Here is a 17,346-nt window from a genome sequence, read left to right on the forward strand (position 1 = left end):
ATTTCCTAATCAACTCACACATCCAAAACTAGATATACCCATTTTTCCAAAGCCCTAGACAAACCAACCTATTTGAGAAGGTAAGTCTACACAAAAAACTTTAATCTTATTGCAGGTTATGAAGTCCAGATAATTAAAAGGTACATGAAATTTTAATTATATAATATATTATGATTATTTTTTTTCGATTCCCAAAATATCTCTATTTTTATTAAGAATGTTTGCCATGTCATTGGACTTATAATGAAGAAGCCATATCCACTAATCAATTGAACCACATTGCATGATGCTATTTATCATGGCCAGGCATTGTTTTCTATGGTGTGGCCCACTAGTACCGAGAGTGCAATCAATGCTTACAGGTCATCACCTTGAATCAAGGTCAGAAGGATAAAGAAGAGAAGGATCATACAATGAGGATGCCAACTACAACTTGAGCAATATATCCAACACAGAACCACTATACACATGAAATTGGGCTCAAAAGTAAAGCAGAACACTACCTCCTATCAATGAAACAACTGATTGTTGCATTCTAACATTCTCTTCCAAATCTTGTAACCTCTTCTTAGTGTGATCTACAACATCAACCTTTTGTCCAAAAAGTCCCAGGAAACCATTACGTTGAAATTTTTGCATAGGTCTTGATTTTAAATGCGCAAGATGTTTATACAGCTTCTCTGCATCACTCTAAAAAGAACGTCAACTTGAATGTAAATATCAACATGGAATAAGATACATAAGGATGGTGTGCATGCTTAGCGAAATGCTGAAACGAAGATACTAAACAGAGTCCAAAACTCACTAATTGACTAAGAGCCCAGTCTAGCATGTTTCAGACATTAAATTCAAGTTTCAGTTCAATATAGACACACCACTGCTTTATTGAAGAAAGACAGAACTAAAATGGTACAGGTCCCACTCCCAACACAAATATCCTGATGACTGCAAAAAGGTTTTAAGTTAGTACATATCATGTCCATAAAAGAAATGATTTCACATGCCAAAGTAAAAATCTAGAGTCTTGTGAGTTGCTTTCATGATTCAAAGGTATTTCACCTGCATGAGCCGCCCCAAAAATCCAAACCATCTTCACTAGAGGGACAATAAAATTCAAAATGGATTTGATACAAAAAACATGTTAGTTGTACAATTAATGGATCAATGATTCTACAAACATATTTCAATAAAAGATAAGATTGCATAAATAATAAAAAAATAAAAAATTTGAGATGTTGGTCTTACCAGAAAAGCTTGAATCTTACAATATGACACGAAAGAACACTACCAAGCGAACACACTTCTTGCTGTAATTGACACAAGAAGACAGCCGAGGCATGCTGATAAAGCCTTTTAGTCAAAATCTGCACAAAAAGCAAACAAATCACGGGCACAAATATTTCTAAAATAAATGTGAATTGTTATAAATAGAGTTCTAGTAATAAAGCCTCTATTCTCTAAGTTGAAAGCAATCATCTGAAATTGAATAGAGAATAATTAAGGAAAAAATAAAGATAAATAGACGTGCCGCTGATCATATCTTTTTCATAGTTATAACTCAAAAGTATATTTAAAGCCATCATAGGCATTTCAAATAATTCAAGCACGAGCTTGGAAATATCATCCAAAGTCGAAACAAAACAAGAAATTATGATTCAAAAACAAGACATAATTTTCCAAATTATTAAGTCTGGTTTCCTTACCTCTTAGATCTCAACTAAGAATGAAGTTCAAGTTTCATCTCATGGTTGCTATGGAGTTCTACACTCAAAAACAAGCACACGTGTAAAGGAGCACACAAAGTACAAAAGTACAAGTTCATGTTTCATCTCATGGCTGCTACGGAGTTCTACACTCCAAAACATGCGCAGCATGTGTAAAGAAGCACACAAGTACAAAAGTCTTAAGGAAATGTTAGGATCTCTAACCTTGGGAGATATTATGAAATGGTCTATGCACAGTGGAGCCCAACAGACCAATGTTCTGGATAAAAGAACTATCAGCATGATCCTCTAAGCTGATCGAATTCCTAAACTAAAAAAAGAGACACATCCGCACTCTCAAACAGATCTCTAACCTTGGGAGATATTATGAAATGGTCCATCCACAGTGGAGCCCAACAGACCAATGTTCTGGATAAAAGAACTATCAGCATGATCCTCTAAGCTGATTGAATTCCTAAACTAAAAAAAGAGACACATCCGCACTCTCAAACACATAGGAGAATGCACCTATTGCTTAATGACTGAACAAGATATTGTTAGAGAAATGGATGAGTAATGAATTGCACAAGTAATTAAATGATCACATTGTCAATAGAAAAGCATAATTTAAAACTGCTTTTCCTCAAGCTAATACCTACATGTCATCGCTAGTTGAAAACATGAAGGAATCATTTGAAGAACACTAAGCAAATCCATCTCTTCAAGCTGACAAGAATCAGATTGTGAGAACCAGAATATCTCATTTATGCCAAAACCCTACAAGTATTTCAAAATCTAACAATAGGGAAAGAGCATATTCAGTTAGAATGGTACAGGTCTGAACAAGCCAGGGATTACACTTACAATTATCTTGATCTTGTAAGCTTCCAAGAAGGGATGTCTACTATCCGGTAGAGGACATCAAATACCTTCTGAAGACTGCAAAAGAAATGTCAGGATCATAACCAAAATTTATAACTTAAGAATAACAAGGAGAGCTAATAAACATGTAACAGAAGCATCACCTAGATGCCTGTAAGCCCATCTGAAGCAACCCCTACTACTTCCTCTCTGCTTTTCTTTCTCAACTTCAAACTTAGGGTCATCTCACTGTATGATTCAGCAACCTTCTCACTAGTTGCTATCAAAATATTGTCGAGCAGGATCCCATCTTGCCTTGTACAAATCTCAATGGCAATGGCTGTAACAAGCTCACAGCCAAGTTTCTCAAGTTTTTTTTTTCAATAGAAAAGTGGGAGCCCACTGAGTAGGCGACACCCACCATAAGCTGGCCATGTCTCGGCAACCTGCCATCAACCAACCCTCCACCAAAATGCCTGAACCGATCCCACCATTTGTAGAGCATAGATCCTGATGTGTTGAGACCGCCGCATCAGAGAAGACACCCAGGGGAAGTCAGGTTTCTCAAGTTCAGAGTAATCAGGATTTGGAATCTGATGTGTCTTCCAAATGCCTTTGTAGTTTGGATTATCAATCAATGGGGCATACCATTTTCCCTTGTAAGCCGTGTTTCCTATCATTCCCATCTAAGATTACAACGCCAAACATCATCGAAACTAATCACTGATAAGCAAAGCAAGTCTAGTGAAAATCAACAAGAAAATACAATAGAAGGAATTCCTATATCCTCAGATCTGAAACTCTTCGACTTTCCAAAATCCACCAAAAAACCTAATATCCCAACCTATTCTCCAAACAAGTAAAACTATACATACACCATTTTCTAAAATTCAACCTCCAATGGCTCATTACCTCCAAAAACCTAGTTTCCCACATATTTGCAAGAAAAAAAAAAAACCGATTTGTACATAAAAGAAGGCCGCAAAAGAAACAGGAGTACTGACCTGCTGCTGAGATTGTGAGGATCTCTACCAATTCGAAGGTTCTCTATAAGAGGATTCGTCATAGGCGGAGGCATGGGGACAACTGGAGAGAGAGAGAGAGAGAGAGAAGGTTTCGAGAGAAGAGAGAGGTGTTTGGCTAGGAAGCGGATTGGCGGGTGTACCACACACCACCGATGTGGATCATGTGTTTATGTCACCAAGTTCTGTGGGTCCCATCATGAGGTATGATTCACATTCAAACGGTCCATCCACTTGATAATATCATTATAAGGCTTGAACCAAAAAAATAAAATAAATCCGAAAATCAAGTGGACCACATTGTAAAAAGAAGTGGGAAATTGAACACCTACCGTTGAAACGCTTCTGGGGTCACAGAAATTTTGGATCAATATTATATTTGTTTTTTCTCTTCATTCAGGTCTGTGTGACTTTATTAACATATTGAATGGAAAGAAAACGTTGCGGTGGGCCCTACAAATGTTTTAACGGTAAGAATCATTGTCCCACTGTTATTTTTGGTGTGGTCCACTTGAGTTTGGAAATTACTCATTTTTAGAAGAAATATCTAAAATGATCTCCCCAAATGGATTAACGGTGTAGATATGATAAATACATCATTTTGAGCCATGTAACTTTGATCTCCTTTGAACAGACTGGAGCCTTGAGGAGCGTCAGTCTTCGCACGACACGTCCCCACACCAGCTAGATTGGTGGTGTGTGGTACACTAGCCAATCCGCTTCCATTCGGTTATTGGTGTTACCACTAGCCAGGTGCTCTGTGGGCCCAACATGATGTATGTATGTTATCCACGCCATCCATCTATTTCTTAATATCATTTTAGGGTTTGATCCCAAAAATGAGCAAGATCTAAGTCTCAGGTGAACCACACCACAGGAAAATAGTGGTAATTTAATGTCCACAATTAAAAATTTTGTATTTTTATCGATGGATTATTGTGATCTACCTCATTTTTCGGATCATACCGTAAAATTATCTGAAAAAATGAATGAACAACGTGGATGAGACGTTATATCATGTTCGGGTCCGTAGAGCACCGACCACTAGCCATTGCTTTGTGGCAAGGGGGAGTAGCCCATCTGTTTCCTGCTCACTGATGTTCCTCGAGTTCCGAGTTTACAAACGGTTCAAAGGAAACCAAAGTTACAGAGGCCCACGATGATGTGTTTATCATATCCACACCGTTCATACATTTGGTGAGATCATTTTAGATCTTGATCCGAAAAATAATTAATTTTAGATTCAAGTAGACCACACCCCAAAAAGCAGTGGAGACAATAACTCTCACCATATAAACATTGGCAGGGCCCACTGTCACATTTACTTTCCATCCATTCTATTCATGATTAAGGTCACATAGACCTAGATGAAGAGAAAAAACAAATATCATATTAATTCAAAATTTCAGCGACCCCAAAAGGGTTTCAATGACAGCCGTTCAATCCCTCACTGCCTTTTACATTGTGGTCCACTGGATGTTTGGATCTGTCTTATTTTTTGGATCAAGCCTTATGACTAACTCACCAAGTGGACGGACGGTTTGGATATAACTCACGCATTGTGATGGGACCCACAGAACTTAGTGATATAAACACATTAAGATAGGCGGTTGGTGTGTGATACACCAACCAAGACCCTTTTGTACTGCGCACGGGGCGGAGCCAGAGAGGGACGGCCTAGTCGGGCCTCGTGGAGCCCACCATGATGTATATTGTTGATCCACTCCGTCCATCCATTTCTATAGTTTATTTTAGGTAATATACCAAAAAGGAGGTAAGTAGAAGTGCCGAGTGGGACACCATGTATCAATGGTAGACGCTCAATATCTATTACTTCCTGTGGTGTGGTCCATTTGGGCCTTCAATCTACTTCTTTTTTTTGGCTCATGCCTTGAAATGCACTTTCAAAATGGATGGATGGCTTAGCTAAAATAGAAATATTGTGGTGGGCGTTACATTCCAATTTTTTTGCTATTGCACTTGAATACGGAGGTTTACATCGTTTTGGTTTCGCCGGCGGCTTATTATTATTTGCCAACGAATTTTAGCCGTCGGCCGTCGGAAAAAACACTGTACAGCTCAGTGCTGGTCATTTTTTGGATAGTGTTAAAACGTAGAACCATATAACCCAGGAACCTTGAGTATAAAACATAAAAATGAGAAGTAAAACCCAAACATTTGAAATCCTAATTTAAAACTAAAAAACCTCTCCACTAATGCAAGACCTCTAAGAAACCATCCAATCGCATCCGAATGGATAGATTGACTTTCTTGTATGGACGATGATTCACTTACTCATTGGGACCTTCTCTCTGAATCAAAGGCTACCACATGGCTCCCCTTCCAACAAATTGTTAATAGAACTTTAGGATTTAAATACAATTTATTAGTGATAATTTAATTATCACTTTAGCCTACCATACAAGAATCTCAGTACCTTTGTTGCGCACAACACTAGGGGAAGCCTTGGGATTCGAGCCAAGTTGTATAGGTAGTCAGGGATAATTCAATTGCCATCTACACCTCTACAAAAGAAATACCTTCTCCTTAGTGTATGGCTCCCAGTTATGCATATTTGGAGCATCTGCAGCCATAGTTTGAAATGATTTATACATACTCAGATATTTTCTAACTTGACAGTGGATGAAAAGCCTATCGAGTAGACCACATTCACTTAGAAGTCATTGTCTATGGTCCCTTACCCACTTGGGCATGAACCAAGTATAGGAACTAAGTTTTAAACCTAAACCTACAAAATAAAATCCTACTTAAATTAGAATCAACTAAAAAAATAATAAGATGAGGGAACAAAGTTACCAATTTAGAAGAACTAGGATTAATGAAGATACAAAACAAAAACCAAACAAATGATGCTAGTTTCAAAATAAATTTGTAACAACCTTAACTAGAACTAAACTTCCTAAAAGTAAAGCCCTATATTAGAATTAGAAATCAAAGCCTAACCTAAATCTAAGTATTTTCAGTGCAAAGTCCCCGACAATTATGGCAAAAACTTAATCAAACGTAAGGATTAACAACCTCAAGTACAGGACTACGATGCAGTAATAACTTGGTAAGACCAAGTTTGATCCATAGGGAATTTGGCAAGAATATATTATGAATTAATTATATGAAAATAGTTATTATGGGTTTTTAATCCAGTAGAATAGAACAGTCGTACAAACAATTATAAAAAAAGACTAAAGATTCATTACTTCCTAATTAATAGATTTTGAATTCAATTCATCTTCTCGAGTTGATAACTCAATTAGAATTGGATTCCAATCTGTTCTAATTAGAAGATAACATGGTAATATTGATGAAAAATAACTAACATAGGTTAGAAACATGATGGGCTTGATCTCTCATAAAGATCTAAGTAATCATATCTCAGGGAATTGAAAGCATCTAATGTATCCGGAGGTGACAATAGATCAAACAACTTTACAAATTGATTCCTTCCCCAATTTAAGAATTTAATTACATCCAATCACAATTCAACATGAAAACTTAAATTTTCATTGAAGAAACAAATTAAACATCAAATATTCATTAAAAGGTTCATCAATTAGCCTTAACTAAGAGATTAGCCAAGCATAGTCAACATCTTAAACAAAACATAAAGAAAACTAAAAAAAAAAAACAAATGATAACTCCAAAGAAGTTCCACAACTCTTAAGTCTCTCTCCTCGATCTACCTTAATTCGTACCTAGGAAGGCTTAAAATACCTCTTTAAATAGGAAAAGTTCGCACCGACTTGAAATCGACTTCAATTTTCATACTTCTTTAATGCTTTGATTGCAACCGACTGTAATCTTCGGTCGCACCGAATTTTGCATTGAATGTCTCTTGATTGTAGCCAAATTTCTTTAATTTTCTTCTGAAGTATTTATCTCCCTCAGGTCACACTGAACATCCCTTTGGTGGCATCGAACCTGGCTTCGAAAGAACCTAAGTGTCGAGCCAAATTAAGTCAAAAATCACAATTTGTTGCTGGATTATTCTGCTCATACTCGGTTAAATTGAACTAACTTCCAGTGGAATCGAACAGTCTGTTATTTCTATTATTTGCACAATATGATTTTTTTTGTCTTTCCTCCATCTTTTGTACTTAATTTTGTTGGATCTTTAGCATGTGAATTACTCATTAATGACTTCTAAATCTCCAAGTTTTCTCTTGATTAATCTTTTGAGCTTTAATCCTCTTTCTTAAGCATGATTTCGTATTTGTTTCCCATATTAACTCGCATATAGAAATTAGATGTTAGTTAATCAATTAAGCACTTTAAATACATGGAAACTAATGTAATTGAGATGATAAATATGCAATATTTGGATGTTATCACACCCCCAACTAGCATTTTATTAGTCATATGCAAAACATATGAAAAATTCTGAATTCAAAACCATTCCGAAAAGGGATAAATTGTGTAACATCAAATAGTCTTAAACTAATCCAATCTAGAGAGAACCAAATCAAGCATATTATTCACTAAAATTACAATACTTTAATAAATAGTCCGATTAAACTTAAGGTAATGATTATATAATTGAATAATTCTCAATCATTGAGTTTCATGAATGTATTATATAGTCCAAACTTAACAACACCATATATCCATTTTTTTACTTTCAATGTTTATAATGATAATCAAAGAAACCAACCAAAACCTGTCTTACTGTTCAATAATTCACTCTTCCAACTCTTAATTTTTCCATTGACAGCTTACACACTATTACTCTTTTTTTTTTTCTCAAAATTTCTTCTTCTTCTTCTTCTCTCTCTCTCTCTCTCTCTCTCTCTCTCTCTCTCTCTCTCTCTCTCTCTCTCTCTTTTAAATCTCTATCATGAACTTCAATAAGTAGCCTCATTCGATGACAACTATTTTTATTTATTATTATTTGTAGCTGGTAATACTCTTTCTTTTTCACTTTTCTCAATGAACATGATGAACAAATTCCCCAGGTTTAGTTCCTAGCATTCTTATTAATCATCACGTCAACAATTCAACATCCAACTAAGGTCTAATGTATAAGTTAGATGTTGCTCATGAATTCATAACCCAATCAATGTTTAAAAATGTTCAACCAAATATCATTAAACTAAATTTAATCTTAAAATCCATTAAGTAACTCGAATCCAGGCTTAAAAAATATTCAATACTAAATCTCAAATTTATTTCCTGAAAGTATCTGTTTAATCTCCCTATTGGAAACTTTAGTTTGGCTACTTATATGTGGATAATAGGGTATGGCCACTTTGTGTATAATACCATATTTCCTCATTAAGTTATCAAATGCTCAATTACAAAAGAGTGAACCACCATCACTGATTATCGATCTCGGCGTTATAAACCTTAACAAGATATTTTCTTTTAAAAAATGTAGAACTACTTTGTGATCATTAATTCTACAAGCAATCGCCTCCACCCACTTAAAAACATAATTCATAACTAACAGGATGTAAAGATGTCTAAAAGATTGGAGAAAATGTCCCTTGAAATCGATATCCCAAGAATAAAAGAATTTTGACAATTAGAATCAGATTTTCAAGCATAATATTTTTGTGTGACATTCTTCCCATTTTTGACATTGCTCACATACTTTGCAAAACTTATGAGTATCTTTAAACATTGTCGGCCAATAGAAACCACATTGAAAAATCTTAACAATGATTTTCTTTGCCGAAAAATGACCTCTGCAAGCTTGTGAGTGACAGAAGGAGATGACACTAGAGTGCTCATTATTTAGAACACATCTTCTAATGATTTGGTTTGGGAAATATTTAAAGAAATAAGGATCATCCTAAAAAAAAACTACGTACTTCGATAAAAAAATCTTATCTTTTGATGTCTAATGGATCGGCAATTTACATATCACAAGATAATTTACTATGACAGTGTTCCAATATAATTGGGAGACAAAAAATAATCGTTCATCTGGAAAAGTCTCTTTTATTGGTGAACTCTCAATGGAATCTGAAACAATCATTCGAAACATGTTGTCCGCTACTACGTTCTCTACTCCTTTCTTGTCACGTATTTCTACGTTAAATTCTTGAAGTAGTAGGATCCATCTTAGAAGACAAGGCTTAGCATTATTTTTTGAAAGAAAATTCTTGAGTGCCACATGGACAGTGAAAATTATAATTTTTTTTAATCTAATCAATTAAGATATGAATTTGTCCAGAGCAATGACTACGACAAGGAGTTCCTTTTCTGTTGTAAAGTAATTTATCTAGGCACCATTCAACGCTCTACTTGCGTAGTAGATAACACATAATTTTTTTCTCTTCTTTTGGCCTTGTCCACTTCAATTCCATTGGACGAAATCATGTGTCTAAGGACAATTCTCTTCTAAAACTATAAAATATCACTTTTCCCAATTCAAGACAAGGTTCTTCTCTTCACGCCTTGTCGAGACCAAAATCACGTGCTTGAGGAACTCCTCAAATGTACTTTCGAAAATGGAGAAGTCATCTATGAACACTTATAGAAAATGCTCAACCATATCTAAAAAGATACTAGGCATGCATATCTGGAATGTCGCAGGAGCATTGCATAACCCGAATGACATCCTTCGGTATGCAAAGGTGTCAAAGGAGAAAGATAGTCTTCTCCTAATCTTCAGGAGCTATCTAAATCTGATTGTAGCCCAAGTACTCATCTAGGAAACAATAATAGGAATGATCGACCAACCTTTCTAAAATTTGATTAATAAAAGGTAAGGGAAAGTTGCCTTTACTCATGATGGTATTCAGCTTCCTGTAGTCAATGTACGTTCTCCAACCAATGGTAACTCTAGTTGGCACGAGCTCATTGTTGGCATTGGCTACGATGGTAATTTCAGACTTATTAGGTATTACCTGAGTTGGACTCACCCACTTGACTATTAGATACCAACCGCTTCAACATCTCCATCTTAACCACATACCTCATGTTAGAATTTAATCAGCATTGTAGTTGCCTTGATTTTTTGACATTCTCTTATAGGTGTATTCAGTGAGTGCAAATCAAGGGGTCAATTCTCTTGAGATCCGTAATAGTCCATCCTATGACGCTCTTATGGTTCTTAAGAGTAGTAATCAGCTTTCTCTCTTGCTCATTATCTAAGTGAAAAGAAATCACTACTAGATATATGTCTCTTTGACCTAAATAAACATATTTCAGATCAGATGACAATGATTTTAGGTCAAGTTTCAATGGCTTGATTCTAAATGGTACAGGCTTTGAGTTTATAAGGGGCAATTTTTCAAAGCTCGGCCTCCATCAGTTAATTTTAAGCACTAGCTCAACATTCAACAAAGAGCTTACTATATCTAAAATCATGTGATAATTATAATCCATAAAGTGAGTGATACAAGCTTCTAAGGGATCGAATATCGTAGTCAATATGAGCTCCTCCTCCAAGAGTGTGTCAATCATATTCACCTCGTGGACCTCATCTACATCCCTATGTTATTTACAAAGAGTGAATACATTTACCTCCAATGTTATGTTCTCAAAGGACGGTTTCATCACCCCATTCTGACAATTGATGATTGCGTTTGAAGTGGCCAGGAATGGGCATCCTATGATGACCAGAATTTGGGTGCTAGCGTTTATGACAGGCTATGTGTCTATGATGAAAAAAGTATACTGGGTAGTAAAACTTATCAACTACCCCTTTCGATATATGAATAGATTAGTCAGCGAGTTATAGGGTAGTCTTGGTGGGTTTTAATTCACCAAGCTCCAATTATTCATACACTGAGTAAAGTATGAGATTAACGCTTGCCCCCAAGTCTAACGAGGCCTGTTCAATTTGGAATTTTCTTATGACATATAAAATCGTAGGGCTACTCGGGTCTTTATATTTTGGGGAAGCATTTTGCTTGATAATTGCGCTCACTTATTTTGTAAAAAAAGGCTTTCTTTTGCATTTTTAATTTGTATTTTACAGTGTAAAGCTCATTTAGAAACTTACCATATGAAGAATTTGCTTAATCGCATCCAACAGAGGGATATAGATTTTTATTTACTGGAAAATTTCCAAGATATCCTAATTCTCTGATGGCCATTTTGATGCAACTAGCCATTGGGAAAATAGAGCCATGAGTTTGTGTTTATGCACCGACTCTTCGTCATGTGGGGTAGGGCTTGGTCCATCATTACCATCAGATTTATCTGAATCCTTGGGCATGTCGACCTTCATCGGTATCGTCTTGTCTATTTCCTTACCACTTCTAAGAATAGTGATAGACTTGGCTTGTTTCACATGTGGGCTCGAAGGATTCGAATTACTCACTTTGTATTGCCCTTTTAGGCTAGGCTGAGGTTGGGCTGGAAGCATCCCTCTCTCCCTAACAATCAAGTGTGATATAATCCTTAAAACTGATGTTTTAATATCAGTTATAGCATGCATGGTGGTTTGATTGAATTGTGTCTACTCTTGCATAAATGCTTGCAACATGTCCTTAAGGGTCCTCTTTTGTGGTTGCACTTGTAGTGCACTTTGAGGTGTAGGGAGAGGTCCTTAAGGAGGAGTGTTTACATTAGTAGTTGGCCCATTTCTCTAATTGAAGTTGGGATGATTTCGCTAATTAGGACTATACATGTTAGAATTCAGTGCACGGAATGGGTGTTGCTAAGCATTTATAGCATTCGCTTGAGCTTGCAGCACATATTGAAAAGCTGGGATTGTAGGACAATCCTTTGTAAAGTGTGCGTCACTCTCGCAAATGCCATATACACTTAACACGGCCGCGTTGGTGGGTTGGATAACTTCCACCTTAGTTCTATGGCCTCAACTGTTTGAGTGACGCCCATAATTTTCGCATTCACATCATCATCCTCCTTGAGGATGTATATTCTCCCTTTTTTCCTTAGGGTTCGACTTGGGATTACTTGATTTATTGGTGGTGCCTTGTGATTGTACGTTTTCATCCAACCTATTAAGGTAATCGAATGCCTCCTCTGTGTCCTTTGTCATGAACTCGTCATTGCACATCATCTCCATAAATTGAAGCATGCTTGAATTCAATCCATCATAGAAGAAACTGATTACTTGCCAAATTTCATAACCATAATGTGGGCATGTAAGTAACAGGTCCTTGAATGTCTCTCAACATTGGAAGAATGCCTTGTCTTCCTTTTGGGAGAAATTCATTATGACACGCCTTAAGGTATTGGTTTTATGAACAGTGAAGAACTTTTTAAGAAACTTCCAGGTCATCTCAGCCCACGTGCTTATTGAGCACGGTCTCAGTGAATGAAGCGATGACTTGGCCTTCTCCTTTAAGGAAATGGAAAATAACTTAAGTCTAACGATGTCTTGAGAGATGTTTCTATAATGCAAAGTTGCTATAATTTCGTTGAATTTTTTATTTTTTTTGAGATATAGATGTGGGTTTTTTGAGTCAAGTCTGTGAATTTTAGGAAGAAGTTGGATCACTCTCAGTTCGAAATCTATGTTACCTTCATTGACCGAAAAAAATTATACAAGATTGTGTGGTTACTCTTGTCAGTTATAGGTAATCTCTCAAAGTTCTTATTAGGAAAATGTAGTGTGCCTCATTCTCATCATGTACTGTCCTATCCAGTGTCACATTTCTCATAGAAATTTCATTGAAATTTTGTCTAGTTTATGCCATATTCTCCTAAAAGTATGGTTCCTGCTCATGCATATTTAGAGCATTTGTAGCCATGGTTTAAGATGATTCAGGCGTACTCAGATATTTTCTAACTTGACGGTGGATGGAAAGCCTGTCGACTAGACCTTCTTCACTCAGAAGTCATTGTGTATGGTCCCTTACCCACTTGGGCATGAACTAAGTTCTAAATCTAAACCTAGAAAATAAAATCCCACAACAATTCAAATCAACTAAAAATTAATAAGGTGAGGGAACATAATTACCGATTTAAAAGAACTAGGATTAATGAAGCTACAAAACAAAAATTAAACAAACAATGTTGATTTTAAAACAAATCTGTAAAAATCCTAACTAGAACCAAACTTCTTAGATTTAAAACCTAAAAGAAAAACCCTAGGTTAAAACTAGAAATCAAAGCCTAACCCAAACCTAGGTATTTTCAACGCAAAGTCCTCAGCAATGGCCTAAAAAACTTGTTCGAACTCAAGGGTTGACAACCCTAAGTATAGGGTTGTGATGTAGTACTAACTCGGTAAGACCGAGGTTGATCCACAAGAAATTTGGTGAGAATATATTAAGAATTCATTCTTTAAAAATGGTTCATTTAGGTTTTTAATCTAGCGAAATAGAAGAGTTGTAGAAGCAATTATAAAAAGGACTAAGGATCTAGGAATCCTCAATTATATAGATTTTGAATTCAATTTGTCTTTTCAAGTTGATAACTCGATTAGAACTGGATTCCAATGCGCTCTAATTGGAAGATAACGCAGTAATATTGATAAAAAACAACCAACATAGGTTAGAATCAAGATGGGCTTGGTCTCTCATGAAGATATATGTAATTACATCGTAGGCAATTGAAAGCATCAAATGTACCCGGGTTGACAGTAGATCAAATAACTTTACAGATTGATTCCTTCCCCAATTTAGAAATTCAATCGCATTCAATCACAATTCAACATGAAAACTTGAACTTTCATTGAAGAAACGAATTAAACATCAAATATCCATTAAAAGTTTTATCCATTAACCTTAAATAAGAGATTTTTCAAGTATAACTAACATCTTAAACAAAACATAAATAAAACTGTAAAACAAATTAGAACCAGACGATTGAGAAAGAAGGACGATTTCGTAGAAGCTCTGCAACTCTTAGGTCTTTCACGTCTACCATAAGTCGTACTTAGGAAGGCTTAAAAGCACCTCTTTAAATGAGAAAAGTTCGCACCGACTTGAAACCAACTTCAATTTTCACACTTTTTGTTGTGCTTCGGTTGTAACTGACTATCACTTTTGGTCGCACTGAATTTCACTTCGTTTGCACCGAATTTGTCTCTCAATTACAGCCGAATTTCTTTTTTTTTTTTTCAGAAGTCTCTATATCCCTTAGGTCGCACCAAACATCCCTTCTGTGACACTGAACCTGGCATCGGTCGGACTTAAGTGGCAAGCCGAATTAAGTTTGAAAATCACAGTTCGTTGCTGGACTGTTCTGTGAACATTCGGTCAGGCCGAACTAAACTCCGGTAGGACCGAACAGTTTATAATTTTTGTTATTTGCATTGCATAATTTTTTAGTCTTTTCTGTATATTTTGTACTCTGTTTTCTTAGATCCTTGAAATGTTAATTCTTCATTAATGACTTCTAAATCTCCAAGTCTTCTCTTGATTAATCTTTTGAACTTTAATTATCTTTCTTAAACATGATTTCACCTTTATTTCCTATATTGCACCGCATGTACAAATTAGATATTATTTAATCAATTAAGCAGTTCAAATGCATGAAAACTAAGACAATTGTCACGCCCCAGACTCGGTAACCGGACTCACAAGGAACCCGATGGCCAGTTCTGGCCGCAACAGCCTCCGTAGTACCCCATTCTCGGCTCCTGAGGTAGGTTCCGATCCTGGGATCCTACAAGGAGGATTTTCATAACAATATAATCACTTCCAATGCGAGCATACCCAAGATCACAGCAAGTACATCTGAGAATAACAAAGGCACACATCACAAAATCCACTAAAAATTTGAACTTTTACAATCATCCAAAAGGTCCAAAAGGACATACATGAGAATAAAAGGAAAAGAGAGAGAAATCAGCAACACTGGAGTCCTCACTGCTCAACTCTACTCCATGCTCTGCTGCTACGGCGCCTACCTAGAGTCTCCTGCACGTATCAATCGTGCATAAGCTTATAGAAGCTTAGAGGGTGGTGTAAGTGTGTGACAATGGTGCACAGAAGAATAGTAGGAGGTATAAGGAGAGAAGCATAATCAATGAACATATCACTAGTCTTACCAAGGCTTACCATGAATGCGATGCAATAAGTAATGGGTGCCATACCAAGGCAATGTATGAAAGGGGGGCTTGTACAACCAATGCTAATGCGATGTAAGTGATGTCAATGCTCATATCCAAACCATAAGTCAAGTACATGTTCAATGTTAAGGAACTCACCGGCTCGATTACACTGCTGAATGACTGCCGCTCTGCAGACTCCGCATAGTCAAACGAGCGTAAGAGACCTCACTACCCGCCTGTGGACAACTAATCACCAACAAGGCCTGAAGGTAGCGGACCCATTTACGAGCTGGTCAGACTCAGCCTAGCAATGCCTCCTCACACCAGGCAGGTAAGGCCACACCCCTATCCAACCGACTACACGACAGTGGGAGTCGCGGCCTAACGGTATAAGGCCCTCGTGCGCTCATGTATTCCACCCGGTCACGGCGTTGGAGCAGATCCTTGGTACCATGGAAGTTTTGGGAATCTCACCCATGGGCATCCTACGCACCCAGTATGCTCAAGTAATATTTCCGGTGTCCACACATGCGGCCATCCACAAATGTCCCTATGGAGGCAAGGCCCTGATGAAGCAAGGGCGGTATCCTCATGAAATGCGATGCCAATGCATGAGTCGCACACACAAATCATGCACAAGTTTCAGGCACTCAATGTGCAAAAGGGAAGAAACTTCATCCCTGAATGACCACTATACAATGCAATCAATTCATACAGATGATGCATATGGGTTGCAACGATGTAAGTGTGCTACCTGAGGAATATGAAATCATCTGTCCCAAGGAGGGTCAAGATCTAGGCACATCGACAGGTATTCTAAGAAGAAGAGAAGTCCTCTAGTGGGAGCCCAGTACTTTGGGATGACCCACAAACTAAGAGAGTCAAAATCCTAAGGAGGAACAGTCCTAGCTGGGCCCAAGGTGGGCCTTTAACCACCTATAAGGGCCTCTATGGGCCTACCTTAGGGCCACCAAGGAGGACATCCAACCTCAACTGGGTCCCAAAAGGTAGCCTACTATATATGTAAAGAAAGGTCCAAGGCACAATCAACCCATGGCCTAGTGGGCCATACACTAAGCCCAAAAACAAAGGCAACCTGGTGGGCCCTTAAGCAAGGTTAGGGCCCAACCATAAGGGTCATAGGTTCATTCATTGTAGTAGGCCTAATGGGCAGCCCATTATCCCAACATATGGGAAATTCTTAAATTTTTAACACATGTAAGTTGGGCCTCACATCTCGGCCCAAGTATGGATTTATTATAGTGGGCAAACAAGGGCCCAACTACTTGAGTATTTGGCCCATAAGGCCCATCACAATGACATGGTAAATATAGGACCCAAGGGTTCAATGGGCCTATCAAAAGTTCCAGCCCAACCAAGGCTATAAGGCCCTTACTTAACTAAGAGACTAGCCCAAGAAGAATCCTATTGGGGATGGGCCTTTAATCATACACTAATTAAGCCCAAAAAATAAAAATTAAGATGATAAGATACTGACATAAATCATCCTCAAATCTAGTGGGCCATATTGCCCCAAAGAACATCTATAGGCAACTTATTGGGCTCAATGCCAAATTCCAGCCCACCCAAATTTCTGGGTTGGTTGGAGTTCAGCATTAGAAGTATTTCTTAGTATAATTAATTTTGGATGGCTCACACACATCACTGTGGGCCCCACCAGATGAGAGAGGATATACAATACATATATGAAATGGGCCAGACTGTTAGAATGCAAGCCCAGCAGTAGCCTAAGGCAGGGATGTCCCATGTGTAGGCAGTCCTATGGGCCTGGGGTATATGGCCCAAAAATCCACCTAATGTGTTC

At 37.3% G+C, this 17,346-nt stretch overlaps 1 long non-coding RNA gene across 1 annotated transcript; it reads right to left on the minus strand.

The window, feature by feature from the left end:
* Nucleotides 1-509: 509 nt before the first annotated feature.
* On the minus strand, nucleotides 510-3,558 carry LOC131251980 (uncharacterized). Its single transcript, XR_009174083.1, has 6 exons — nucleotides 2,986-3,558; nucleotides 2,729-2,904; nucleotides 2,568-2,642; nucleotides 2,363-2,429; nucleotides 2,078-2,132; nucleotides 510-1,364 (listed from the first exon to the last, which is right to left on the minus strand). It is a non-coding gene; the product is annotated as an uncharacterized LOC131251980 (long non-coding RNA).
* Nucleotides 3,559-17,346: the final 13,788 nt, after the last annotated feature.

The sequence above is a fragment of the Magnolia sinica genome, chromosome 7, assembly GCF_029962835.1.
Source record: "Magnolia sinica isolate HGM2019 chromosome 7, MsV1, whole genome shotgun sequence".
Lineage (NCBI taxonomy): Eukaryota > Viridiplantae > Streptophyta > Magnoliopsida > Magnoliales > Magnoliaceae > Magnolia > Magnolia sinica.